Source organism: Anabrus simplex, chromosome 4, assembly GCF_040414725.1.
Source record: "Anabrus simplex isolate iqAnaSimp1 chromosome 4, ASM4041472v1, whole genome shotgun sequence".
Lineage (NCBI taxonomy): Eukaryota > Metazoa > Arthropoda > Insecta > Orthoptera > Tettigoniidae > Anabrus > Anabrus simplex.
This window is the reverse complement of record NC_090268.1, coordinates 432516809-432530438: the sequence shown is the minus strand read 5'-3', so window position 1 is coordinate 432530438 and position 13630 is coordinate 432516809.

Here is a 13630-nt window from a genome sequence, read left to right as displayed (position 1 = left end):
AACCGAGCTAAGGGTTTCAAAGTGAAGATCGGGAGCAAAACTACATATATGCAGTCAAGAGCGCGGACTTGTGTCGGTGCATCTAGTTTTAAATTGTGCTTTCTGTTATCCAATGTATGCACACCAACCGATTCATCGCGCTGAGGATGGGGGTGGTAGAATGCATCCAAGATATCTTCGGCCTGTCGTAAGAGGAAACTAAAAGGAGGGCGAAGCGCTCTCGACATGGAAGCGTGGGTTGGCGACCACGGTTCCCTATCTGAGTCTGGAATTGCTTTCACATTTTTCCAGGCTCCTCGTTTTCATCTCTCCTATCTGACTTCCCTTGGTGAACTCTATTCCCTTCAGACCGCGAAGGTATTAAGTTTGAGAGGTCTAGAGTGACTTCGATGTTCGCTTCGGTCGTGACCGCCTCCTTTCTTACCCATATCTTCGTATTTCGAACTTTTCCCCCTGATTGTTTTTCAGACAGGATGGCTGCCCACTTGTACTTCCTGTTAAAACAATAATCGCTAGAGCCCGAAAGTCTAAGCAATAATAGGGTAGAATGAAAACTTACTGAAGCATGTAACAGGTTTACGCTAGTCCGCACAACTCTGCTATGGGAATTGCATAAACATTAGGGGTACGGACCATTAGAAACCCTACGTACTTCCTGATAGACAATTAATTTGCATTCATTACCTTTTCCTGCCTAAACATCTATACAGTAATAATCACTAGCACCAGACGCAGCAGGAGCAGCTTCCTGATGAACCAGTTTGGAGCAAATTTTGGCACACAAGCACTATCCAATGAAAATAAATTTGCTCACCTCGAAGATTGATATAGGAATTAGAAGGATGTTCTAGAAGAATTTCGTATAGAGCGATAACTAGCTCAAAATGAGAAAGAAGAGAAGCTCTTGAAATGTGTTGTTACAGCAGAATGCTGAAGGTGAGATGGGTAGATCAAATCACCAATGAAGAGATACTGAATCGAACTGGTAAGAGGAGAACAGTTTGGTGACATTTGGGCAAAATAAGAGGAAACAACTTAAGACACCCAGGACTTGTTAGTTGGTTTCTCAGGACAGTGTACGAAGGTTGGAAATTAAATAGTGGCAACTATTTATTTACAACAGATACAAAAGAGTTACATGTTAGCAATGTTTACTGTCCTTCAGTGTAGTCACCAGCGTTGTGTATAACCCGTTGCCAGCGATGTGGAAGGCATTTACCCAACGTGCCACTGCTCTGTAAGGCAATGCAGATTCCCCGCAAGCCTCTTGAAGACCTTGATGACACTGTCGTGCTGTACGACCTCTGGCACATTCAATCTTGATCCAACTCCATCGTTCCTGTTTGGAAAACATAGCGACAATGTTACGTTAGACCGCTAGCTCACAAGTGACTGTGTTTCTCTCGCTTGTGCGCACGCAGGTGATGTGGGAAGGACGAGTCCATTTGCTCGGAGGTAAGGTAGGTATGTAACCAACGTGTGCTATCAGCGACAATATTAGATTCCGTTGCATAGCGTCTCCACAGCAGTGTAGCTACTATTTAAGTTCCAACCCTCGCATATACGGTAAGAATGTAGCAGTAGACCAAGGCATGAATGTGACAAACGGATTAGAGCAGATGTAGTATTATATAACTGTAGTTGCGTAGAAACCTCTGTGGTGTAGTGGTTAGCGTGATTAGCTGCCACCCCCCCGAGGCCCGGGCTCCGTTCCCGGCTCTGCCACAAATTTTGAAACGTGGTACGGTCGATTCCCGCCTCAGCCATTCTCGAAGTGGTTTCACAATTCTCTCCAGACAAATGTCGGGATGATACGCCTACCTAACTTAGGGCTACGGTCGTTTCCTTCCCTCTTCCTTGTCTATCCCTTCCAAACTTCCCATCCCTCCACAAGGCCCCTGTTCAGCATAGCAGGTGAGGTCGCTCGCGTGAGGTACTGCTACTCCTCCCCTACTGTATCCCCCTGACCCCTGACACTGCCTTTGAGGCGGTAGAGGTGGGATCCCTCGCTGAGACCGACGGAAAAACCAAACCACAGGGTAAACGGATTAAGAAATAAAGAAGTTGCATAGAAATAAAATATTCAGTAACAGAACATGATGGCATCAAAGCAACCTTTGGACTGAGAAAAACGTGTACTATGCGGGTTGGTGTATTAAGGGGACACGTATTATCGGGGTTTCATTGTAGGACATTTAATATTTAAACAACTGAAGAAACTAAAATTTAAACAAGGATTCCCAGCTTCCTAACCTGTCTCAAGGGTTCCATGGCCGTAAAAAATGGCAGGTATTACCTGGTTTTCGAAACACTATATTGAGCGGAAAGTGCTCCAGTTTGTATTGAGAAGGACCAAAGCAGGAGGCGCGTGGCTTGCACATCCCTGCCACCCCAGGCGAGGCGGTTGCCATAGGACGGAACTGCCGCAGTCAGCACTTTTCGACTCTCTCTCTCCCGTCACTCTGCAATCACAACACATTGATTCCTCTCCAATGTTAAGGCCAGTGTTAATGCTATTTGTATTCATATTAGAGAGCATGGGATGTTCGTGGGGATCATGGGTTCTAAACCGGCTAACTTCTTTATAGCAAGAGGAGTAACTAATAATAATAATAATAATAATAATAATAATAATAATAATAATAATAATAATAATAATAATAATAATAATAATAAATAGTCCATATCCTTGAACACAGAACTCAGACATTATTAAAGTGATAGAAAAATTGGGAATTAAAGAAAGATCTTGTCTGACTCTCTGGTGTAGTGGTTAGTGTGATTAGCTGCCGTCCCCGGAGGCCCGGCTTTCGATTCCCGGCTGTACCGCGAAATTTTGAAAAGTGGTACGTGGGCTGGAACGGGGTCTGCTCAGCCTCGGGAAGTCAACTGAGTACAGGGGGTTCGATTTCTACCTCAGTCATTGTCGAAGGGGTTTTCCGTGGTTTCTCCACTTCTCCTCCATGCAAATGACGGGATGGTACCTAACTTAAGGCCACAGCCGCTTCCTTCCTCTTCCTTCTCTATCCCTTGCAATCTTCCCATCCCCATACAAGGCCCCTATTCAGCATAGCAGATGAGGTCGTCTGGACGAGGTTCTAGCCCCACTTCTCAGTTTCGTCCACCCCTACCGAAGGTCTCACGCTCCAGGTCACTACCCTTCAGGGGGTAGAGGTGGGATCGCTTGCAGAGTCCGAGGGAAAAACCAACCCACGGGGTAAAAGGATTAACAAAAAAAGAAGGAAAGGTCTTCAGGAAAATTCATGGCCCAATTAAAGACAACTGATGTCATGCAGAGAAGGAGAAGAATTGCATTGTATGGCCACTTCTAGGAATAAAACCAGCACGATCATCCAAATGAATCTTTACCTAAGATAAGTCTCAGCCAGCTTGGTTCAAGGAGGTGAATAGGGACCTGCGGGAGGTGGCGATCTACGCAACCCACTCAGCGGGAAACTAAAAAACTACCAGTTTTTTAGAATGGCCAAATTTGAAGACGCGAAAGACGTGGACTGAGGACAGAAAAAGGCAACACCGGTAACGAATAAAGGAGCACTGGACAAATATTAAAGCCCGGATAAGAAAGCTGAAATAATGTGGTCCTTATTAGGCCGATACGAACAAAGGTTAATAATATAAAGAGGGTAATTGGACTGGGCTGAAGAAAACAAGAGGCTTAAAATCAATATTGTATTGATTTTGCAGATGATATGGCCTTGTTTGGTAAAATCAATGGATGAAGCAAGGGAGCAAATCCTTGAACTAGAGAAAAAAGCAGCTAAAATATCTCTTCAGGTCTCCTTCAAAAAAAAAAAAAAAACCAGAATTGTGACAAACAACAAATTCCCACATAACTAGGTCAAAGTCCAACAATAAAAGAATTCAAATATCTCGGAGAATGGATTAGTTGGAATGCTGTAAAGTGCAAAGTAAAGGAATTGAGGAGATATGAACTTGAACTGGCCTTCCAACTAACAAAAAATACACGCAACAAGAAATCCCTTTGATAGGGTCCAGAATAAAACATTATAAACCATTGATTGGAGCAGAAACACTAAACATGAATTTGAAAGGCCAGATGGAGAAACTCGAGCTAAAAGAAAGGACAATTTGAAGAAAGATCATAGTATCAAAATTTCAGGACTGAGCTCGATAGCTGCAGTCGCTTAAGTGCGGCCAGTATTCAGTATTCGGGAGACGGTAGGTTCGAACCCCACTGTCGGCAGCCCTGAAGATGGTTTTCCGTGCTTTCCCATTTTCACACCAGACAAATGCTGGGGTTGTACCTTAATTAAGGGCACGGCCGCTTCCTTCCCACTCCTAGGCCTTTCCTCCCCCATCGTTCTCATAAGACCTATCTGTGCCGGTACGACGTAAAGCAACTAGCAAAAAAAAAAAAAAAAAAATCAGGTTAACATAACACACATTAAGAATGGATCACTCTAAAATAAAATCGAAACACTCTCAGATACTATGCGAAAAGGAAGGATACATGTTTGCGGTCATCTCAGAATGAACTCTAATGGCCGTACCTGAGAAGCAAAACGGCTTATGTCAATGTATTAAAATATGACATAGGCCATTTTAAATATCATTATAAGCAAACAAACCTTTGACTTCTTCCGTAACCGTAAAACAAAACCCAACTGGTTTAAAGAAAATGAAACAGACCTAATAGAATAAAAAATTACAGAAAATTCACTATTCGATCGAAAGGCTAAACTAATAAATAAAGAGGAAAATATAAGGTTCCAAGACAAATCTACATTAAAACCAAACCTATTATCTCGGAAGACGAGAGGAAACGAAGATCAGATAGAAAGATGAAATACCGGGTGCTAAGAAAAGAACAACGCACAGAGAAATGATTGATTCAACGTACCCCAAAGAGAGTGAAACGAAAGAATAAGATAATAATAATAATAATAATAATAATAATAATAACGAACAGATAGAACGGGTTTCACACTTCAAATACTTTGGTGAAATTTTAGAACGAACAGGGTTAGAAAAAGATGCACAGAATGTGTTCGCCTACAGAAACTCAAGAGTGTGTACTGGAGAGCATGCAACATTTACAACAAAAAATGCATGTTCACATACACAAAGATCAGTGTGATCAAACCTTAAGTTATATACGCGAGCGAAACGCTGGTACTCAAGAGAACACGGGGATCTAGAGAACATTCTGAAGAAAGAACGAAAGATCATGAGGAAAATTATTGGTAGAGAAACAAAACTGAAGGCGGATACACACTAAAATCCGGTAAAGCAACAGAGGAACTGTCCAACCTGGCAGCAGATATTGAAAAACGAAAATTGATGGACATCTGGAAAGATTCCCAACAACAAGGCTTACACACAAGGTCATGACATACGGCAAAAAACCGAAGAGCCTGCCATGGATGTAAGAAATAAAAAAAGGACATGGAGGAAGCCCAGAAATATTAGACAGAAATCTGTTCCGTGTAAAGGTAAAGAGATGGATAGTACAGCCAGATAATGAAGTTCCAAGGACACCAGGAACCAAGTGGACTGAACAGAGCCCACGAATAAAAAAATGAAAGCCATATGGATGACCAGAATAAAAGCACTGCGTGACCAAAAGGGTCCAAGCGCAAATAATAATAATAATGATAAAGTATGTGGTAGAGTGGCCCCCTGGTGAACTACTGGTGAACCAAGGAATACACAAATGAGTACAATATTAGACAGTCTTTCTTACCACATAATGTAATCTGTGATATTTTAACATTTATGGTATCCACTTGAATGGTAACAAACGCAAGTGCATTATTATACTGACGAATATTCCGGAAGTATTTTTTGGCTTCACTATCATTCCTTTCTTAACTGATAATTACAGCATGTTATATTTACATAAAACAGGCGTCCCAGTGGCCAAACTGTGAAGTGGACAGCAATGATGACGTGTATTTTCCTACAGCAACAGTATTTGCAAATCGCACACTTCGTACAATTTTTCTAAACTCATTTTTTAAACAAATTATCGATATTCATGAATTGAGAGTGCAATTCGTCACTGCTAATGTCAATTATCTTTCTTTTGAATGCTCATTTGTCACGATCGGTTAGTTGTGAGCGCTGCAAAAGGGATCTATAGGCCTACTACTGAAATAATATATATGATGATAATACGACCTCAGTTACCGCGATCAAACATTTTGATTTCACACCATCTAGGATGATTACATGCCAATTTCGACGAAACGTTTCTCTTTTGCTAGCGATGGCGCTGGCCTTCTGACAGCAATTTGGCACGTTCGATCCTGGTTCTGACCAGTGGTATTTAAAGGTGCTCAAACACGCCAACCTCGTGTCGGTAAATTTTTTGCCACGTAAAAGAACTCTTGCGGGCCAAAATTCGGGCACCTCGATGCCTCCGAAAAATGTGAAACTAGTTAGTGGGACGTAAAGCCAATAACATAATTATTTATTATATTTCAGATACTTGACGCATACTGAAGATCTGGTCATGACCATCTGTGGTCTCAAACCACACTGATTTTCATCCAACTTACTTTTGAGCATTGTTATTATGTTTCTAAACTAAGTAAATGTAGATCATCATTGAGCTGTTCGACTAACCGCAATGTCACGAGTTGTCAATGGTGAGATGGCTTGGAATAATAATAATAATAATAATAATAATAATAATTGTACCGGGCGGTACACCTCTACACCGTTTATTTAAAAGTTGCGCCAGTTGAAACTCCTCTTCTGGAGGAAGGTTGAACTTTATCTACTCTATTAATTCTCTACTTTCTCAGAAGATGTCACCACGTGGAAAATTTTGAGTTTTTGAACTGTGTCACTTTTGATGTGTTTTTGTTTCGCTTGAAGTAAGAAGTGTGAACTTTCTCTTCTAGAGGACACTACTGAAGATCAACAATAGCGCACCCTAGTGCGGAGTCAAAGAACTATTTTGTTGGAGAAAATTTTATTTCAAAAGTTTGTTTCTTGTTAAATTTCTTTCTGTTATTGTTTAAGTTGGCTGTATACCCCTCTTTTTCCCCTTGTTTTAGATTTATCCAATCCCGAATTTCTTTTAGTAATTTCTGACCAATCTGGTGTATCTTCCCCCAACTTGTATCTGTTGCGGGGTCCTATCCAATAAAAACATTGTGGGCGGGTGTTTTCATTCCCCTAACGCCTAGAAACTTCCGCGAGAGTATATAAACTGCTGATTTTAGGGTCTCCGGGCCACTTCTGTTCCATCTTTCAGTGTATTAAGTACATAGCAGGAGGCGGGAAGCGCCTCTTTCCTCGGCGGCGGTCAACAATAAGGTAATGGCCGATTAATAAATTTTTTCTTTTCTTGCTCAGCAGTTTAACTTTCGGGGCGGGTTCTAAGCGTTCAACCATGTAACCTTTTCCTAAAATGTAAAAACAACTGGTATCTATTCTATTTTAAAACGACATATCGGGATAGAGAGTGCTTAACCCTCTCAAGCTCCCACTCACATCGTCTTGAGGTGAACTTATTCTCTCAACCAATTCTTCCGTAATGTAATGTAAATTGCTATTAAGTCACCTCTGTAGTATGGGATTAGCCCTTGTAATAACGGCCTAGTGCCAAAGTAGGTTTTAAAATCAAAGTGTATTAGGAGTGCAAGTTCGCCTCCTCTCAAATTGTTTTAGAGGTCATTCAATTAACCTGCTTTTCATTTAATAGACCTCAGTAGATTGGGTATTTTACCCCTGTGTTTATGTCCGTTGAGGACAACTTGAAGGTGGAGTTTGGTGTGGCCTAGGAGAGGCTTAAATTAAAGAGTGTGTGGCTCTTTTGGAAACGGAGTGTTGTATGCCTCGAGGAGGCTTTACTGTGTAATTTGGAGCAAGTGCTCCAGGGTTTGATTAGGGTCTTCTGCCCCTTTGTTAAAATTTGTATATCGGAAAGTTGGGCTAGTTGCTCAAAAATTGTGAACTCAGGGCTCGAAGCCCAAACTCTGTAATCCCTGTAATTGTACATTTCAAATTGTGTTTCGGCTACTAAGTACCTGTTCTTTGTTATTACTTAATATTGAAAAGGAAATATAACCTTGTTAACTTTTACATTAACTTTGATTCCGTAGTTTGAGACCCATTCACGCCCGCACCTTCTTACACCTCTACCTACCACCAAAACTCGGTAACAAGTGGTAGCAGAGCGTGGTTGAATGGGTCTCAATTTAGCCCCTTTTGACGGCTAAACATTGTTTGTTCCGAACTCTAACCATTTTCTCAGTTGCTGGAATTTTTTGATTTTTTTCAAGTTGTTCTGTCATCATGCCCGGCCCTCGCGATGTTCTCCTGCTTAACTATTTGCGCAAGGAGGAGTTGATCTATGAATTGACTATTAGAAATGTACAATCTGGAGGCACGGTTGCAGTAGACACTAACAAGCTTAGAGAGTCCCTTGATTTGCCCATTTCCATCCCCAATTTGGGAGAGAAAGAAATTGACGACTCTCTTTCCACGATCACGGAGAATATTACTGGGCTAGCTTCTGTAGTTAGTTTTTTTGATGAAAATGATCCGTCTCCAAATCAAATTAAGCGTGTGCAAGGCAGGCTATATCATTTTTCGAATAGGGTTAACGATCTGTTGTCTCTAAAACTGAATGACGTTCAGAGGAAGGAAGCTAGTACGCTCCTGGAAAATATTTCCGAGTTATCTAGTAAGGTCACTCAATTGTTAACTGGGGAAGTTCCTCCCAAATCTGATCAACCCACCATAGTGAATCCAGGTAGTGAGGAAGCGCCTCCCAAGGGAGAAGTTAATAGGATAACCGTTGCTGCTCAAACTATCCCTGCCCCATTGGACAACGAATCTGAACGTCGTGCATCATTGAGTAACATCCGTTCTGAATTGACTTCCTTGCCATTGAAACCTTTACCTACTATGTCACCCGGATTTAGTAGCTTGCCTCATCCATTGGCAATGTTGCTCAGAGGTATATCCAAGTTTTCTGTTAATACCACCAGTGACGTCATTTCATTTTTAAGATTTCTAGTGGAATTTCAGGATCATGCCCTGGTTTTTTCTCTGTCTCCATGTCAAATCTTGCAAATTATCTATCCGTATGCTATTGGTATTCTCTCCGACAAAATAGTAAGAGCCATAGCTGAACAGTCATCTATTGAAGATTTTCATGCACACTTGCTTGCAAACTTTATTCCCGCCCGCGCGAGGTCATCTCTGATTCAAAAGTACTATTATCGAGTACAGAGGTTGGATGAAAACTTGGCTGATTTCATACAAGACATTAAGTTTTATACCAGGGTGTTTGCTCTTCACTTCCCTGAGGATCAAATTGTACAAGCTATTGTGAAAGGCATTTCACCATCTTATAGGTCATACTTGTGTTTTGCGGCGTGCCCGCAAACTTTCTCTGAACTTGAAGCGTTGGCCGTCTCAGCGGAAGGAGTTAGATACGCCGATTCTTTGCGTGTAGCGAAAGAACCCCCGCCTTCCTTTAGTAACACTCGGCCTCCACCTCGCCGACCAGTCACGCCCCATAAATGTTATGCTTGCGGGTCGCCTGACCATCTTCGCAATAAATGTCCATTAGTCAAAAGTAGTAGGGCAAATAATGGAGCTGGTTCAGCACAAGGCTGTTTTAAATGTGGGGCCTTCTCACATATCGCCAAGAATTGCCCAAACTCAAATAGCACCCCCTCCTGCTCAACTTCTGGTGCAAATTCCACCTATGCCAATAATAAAAAGTGACTAGTGGCTTCGGCTGAGTCGACTAATCAATCTTCCCGAGACTCAGCCCCTAGTAAACAGATTGTAAATGCAGAGAACGATCAGCCTTCAAGTTCATCTTTTGAATGCCCTAAAGAATGTCTTAGGATTGCGGCGGATACCCCCGCACCTGTTCCTTTTCTTAAGATTGAGGTAAATAACGAGCCTATAACAGCTCTCTTAGATTCAGGTAGTGTTTGTTCGATTATTGCGGCTGAATGGTATTCTAAATTGAAAACGGTTTGTAAACTTCCTGACTATGTCTCTTCTCCTGTTCAATACGTTTCGGCTAATTCATCTCCATTAGAAATTCTAGGTTCTTTACTGGTCAAAATTCGTGTTTTTAAGTTTACATGGAAAGTTAAATTGTTTGTGGCCAAGCAATTGTCTTGCCCCATTATATTGGGAGCTGATTTTATTTCTCACACTGGTCTTGTGCTCGATCTGCAGTCTAGGTCGTGCACATTCAAATTTGCTTCTAGTTGTAAAATTCCACTATTAAAGTGTAATTCTGTGTCATGTGCTTCTATTTCGCCTACCCAGGATGAGATGTTGTTAGACCTTAGACATCTACCTGAGGAGCAGGCTGATAGTATTCGCAAACTGTGTCAGTCGTTTCCCGAGGTGTTCTCTGATACTCTTGGTGTCACTGACCTTATTGAATACAAAATTGAGGTTACGGATTCGATTCCTGTCCGTTTTCCACCGTATAGGCTATCTCCACCTAAAATGAAGGCTCTGAAGGAAATCATCGATCAGATGTTGAAGGACGGTATTATTAGGCCCTCTAAGTCAGCGTATTCTTCGCCTATTTTTCTAGTACCGAAACCTCAAGGAGGTTTCAGGCCTGTCATTGATTACAGGGCTCTCAATCGGAAGGTGGTGTTACAATCTGTGCCCCTTCCCGACCTTCATTCTTGTTTTTCATGGTTTCGTAAGGCCAAGTTCTTCACCATCTTGGACTTAAATCAGGCCTATAATCAAATTCCCCTTGCCGAAGAGTCTAAACACCTTACAGCGTTTGCCACGGACTGGAATTTATACGAATACAACCGCGTGCCTTTCGGGCTCCCCACGGGGGCAGCTGTGCTCACTAGGCTACTAGATAGGGTCTTCTCCGACATCAAATTCGAGTACTTATATCACTACTTAGATGATGTCGTAGTATTTTCAGAGACTTTTGAAGAACATCTAGATCATCTGCGAGAAGTTCTCGATCGCCTTCGTAAGGCTGGGTTAACTGTTAAGTTGTCCAAGGTTGCCTTTGCTAAGCCCTCTATGTCATTCCTAGGGCATATTGTGTCACCCGATGGTGTAGCAGTCGATCATTCTAGAACACAGGCCATCCGTGATTTTAAACCTCCCAAGGACATTAAAGGTATCGCCAGGTTCATTGGTATGGTGAATTTCTTCAGAAAGTTCATTCCTAACTTTGCTAATAGAGCGGCGCCCTTAAACCTTCTTCGTAGGAAAGGCATCAAATTCGAGTGGGGACCTTCTCAACAAGCCGCTTTTGAAGACCTTAAATTAGCTCTTTGTAATGCCCCTGTACTTGCTATGCCTGATTTCTCGAAGAAATTCATCGTCCAAACCGACGCGTCGTCGTCAGCAGTAGCTGCAGTCCTTCTTCAAGAGACTGAACTAGGGAGGCGACCCATCGCCTATGCGTCTAGGACATTGTCGGCTCAAGAAGCCAAGTATTCCATCTATGAGCTCGAAGGTTTGGCAGTCTTATTTGCCTTAGAAAAGTTCCGTCTCTATCTGGAACACGTTAAATTCGACCTGGAGACAGATAATCAAGCCTTAAGCTGGGTCTTAGGTAGGCCGCGTCGTACTGGTCGTATAGCCCGCTGGGCTATTCGTATTTCCGCCTTCCAGTTTGATGTTAGACATATCAGAGGTACCGAAAATGTTGTTGCTGATGGACTCAGCCGTATGTTTCATAACGACGTAGAGACCCACGAACCGGTCGACAGTTCATCACCTTCCGAGTCCATACTATCTGGTGTTAATGCCATCTTAACAGATGCTCCCATGCTTTTTAGGGATATTGAGAAATACCAACGTGAAGATCCGACGCTGGCTCCGATAATGGAAACCCTTTCTTCTGGGGAACATGCTGTCCCTTATGTTCTGAGGAATGGTGTTCTATGTTGCCCTTCGAGGCATGATAAGTTGATGAAAGTTGTTGTTCCAGCGGTTCTTGTACCTATGATCTTCAAATACTATCATGAGACCCCATTGGGGGGGGGCATCTTGGAATCTTTAAGACTCGTGAAAAGATTCGTGAAATGTTCATATGGAAAGGTATGGACGGTGAAATTCGGGAACTTGTAAAATCTTGTAAATCTTGTTTGATCAGTAAACCCACCATGTCCACTAAAGTAGGCCTTTTGTCTTCTCATCAAGCGTCGCGCCCCATGGAACGCCTGTATATTGATTATGTAGGACCCTTCCCCCAGTCGAAGGGAAATGCCAACAAATTCATCTTTGTATGTGTAGATGGTTTTACCAGATTTTCTTGGTTATTTCCGACTAAGCTGGCTACCGCTCAGTCCACCATTACCTGTCTAAATTCTATTTTTGCTTCTTTTGGTCCGTGCCAATATATTGTATCTGATAATGCTAAGGCGTTCACATCAAATCTTTTTCGTAAATTCTGTTTTGACTTGTCCATCTCTCATGTAACCACTTCTGCTTATTACCCTCAACCATCTCTGGCTGAACGGGTTAACCGTAATCTCAGGTCCGCACTCATTGCCTATCATCATGAAGATCCTTCCAGGTGGGACACGTCCCTGCATTGGATAGCTTTTGCTTTGAATTCGGCGATTCATGAATCTCATAAGTTCACTCCAGCTTCATTGATGTTCAAGTTTGTTCCCAACACGCCGCTCTCTAACCTCTGGTCTCTGAGTGACATTCTACCCGAGACAATAGATCCGGACAATATTAAAGATCTTTGGAAGAAGGCTAAAGCCAATCTTAAAGTGTCTCATGAAAAGGTTAGGGAAAGGTATGATCGTGGACGGAGACCAACCCCTTTGAAGGTAGGTGACCAGGTTATGGTCAAAAATTTTGTTCCCGCGGGCAAGCTTGCCCCCAGATTTCATGGGCCTTGTATCATTCTCGATTTTCTTACGCCGGTTACCTTATTGCTAAGTAATCCAGCCACCGAGAGGATATTTAGAGTTCACCTGTCCCAGGTGAAACCGGTGTAATTTCTGTGTTAACTTGCTTCATATCATTTTGAAAGGATATGAAGGTTATATTTTTTTTTTTGAGTTTCACTTTTAAGGCATTCTGCCCCTTCTGTAATATTTTGGTTTTAGATGTAAGCCTTGTGTAAAATCTGCCCCGACCCGTTAAACTGCCATCCTGTTCTTGCCACGGCCATTACCACGCTCCCGTCTCCTGCTCCACCTTACACTGTGGCTTCATAATAGTAAATGCCATGGATATCTACACGCCGCTGGCCCCTCAACCTCTCCACAAGCCTGTACCCTCAAAGAAGATGATAGTCCAACACAATTCTGCCGCCTAGCTTTAATGTTTCAGCGCCCCCGCAGCCGCGCAGCGCCGTGCAGCGACTGGGGAGTGGGATGGGCCCCCTCCTCTCCAGCGAGGACGACATGTGCACGGCGAGCCGGAACTCTCCTCCCGGCCAAGGCTGATGTGCGGCGCACGACCTGCTACTGGCCCGCAGCCTGTATATGTTCACCGCGGGCGCGGCGTGCTTCAACACCTCTGCTCCCCTCATAGTGTTGGCGAGCGGTATCTCAGGGTACTTGAGGGGTCCGAGCGGCCTCCTTTTGGACGCAAGCTGCAACGGCCGGTCCGGCCATCCAACTTCATCAACATCAACTACATGGACAGTTAC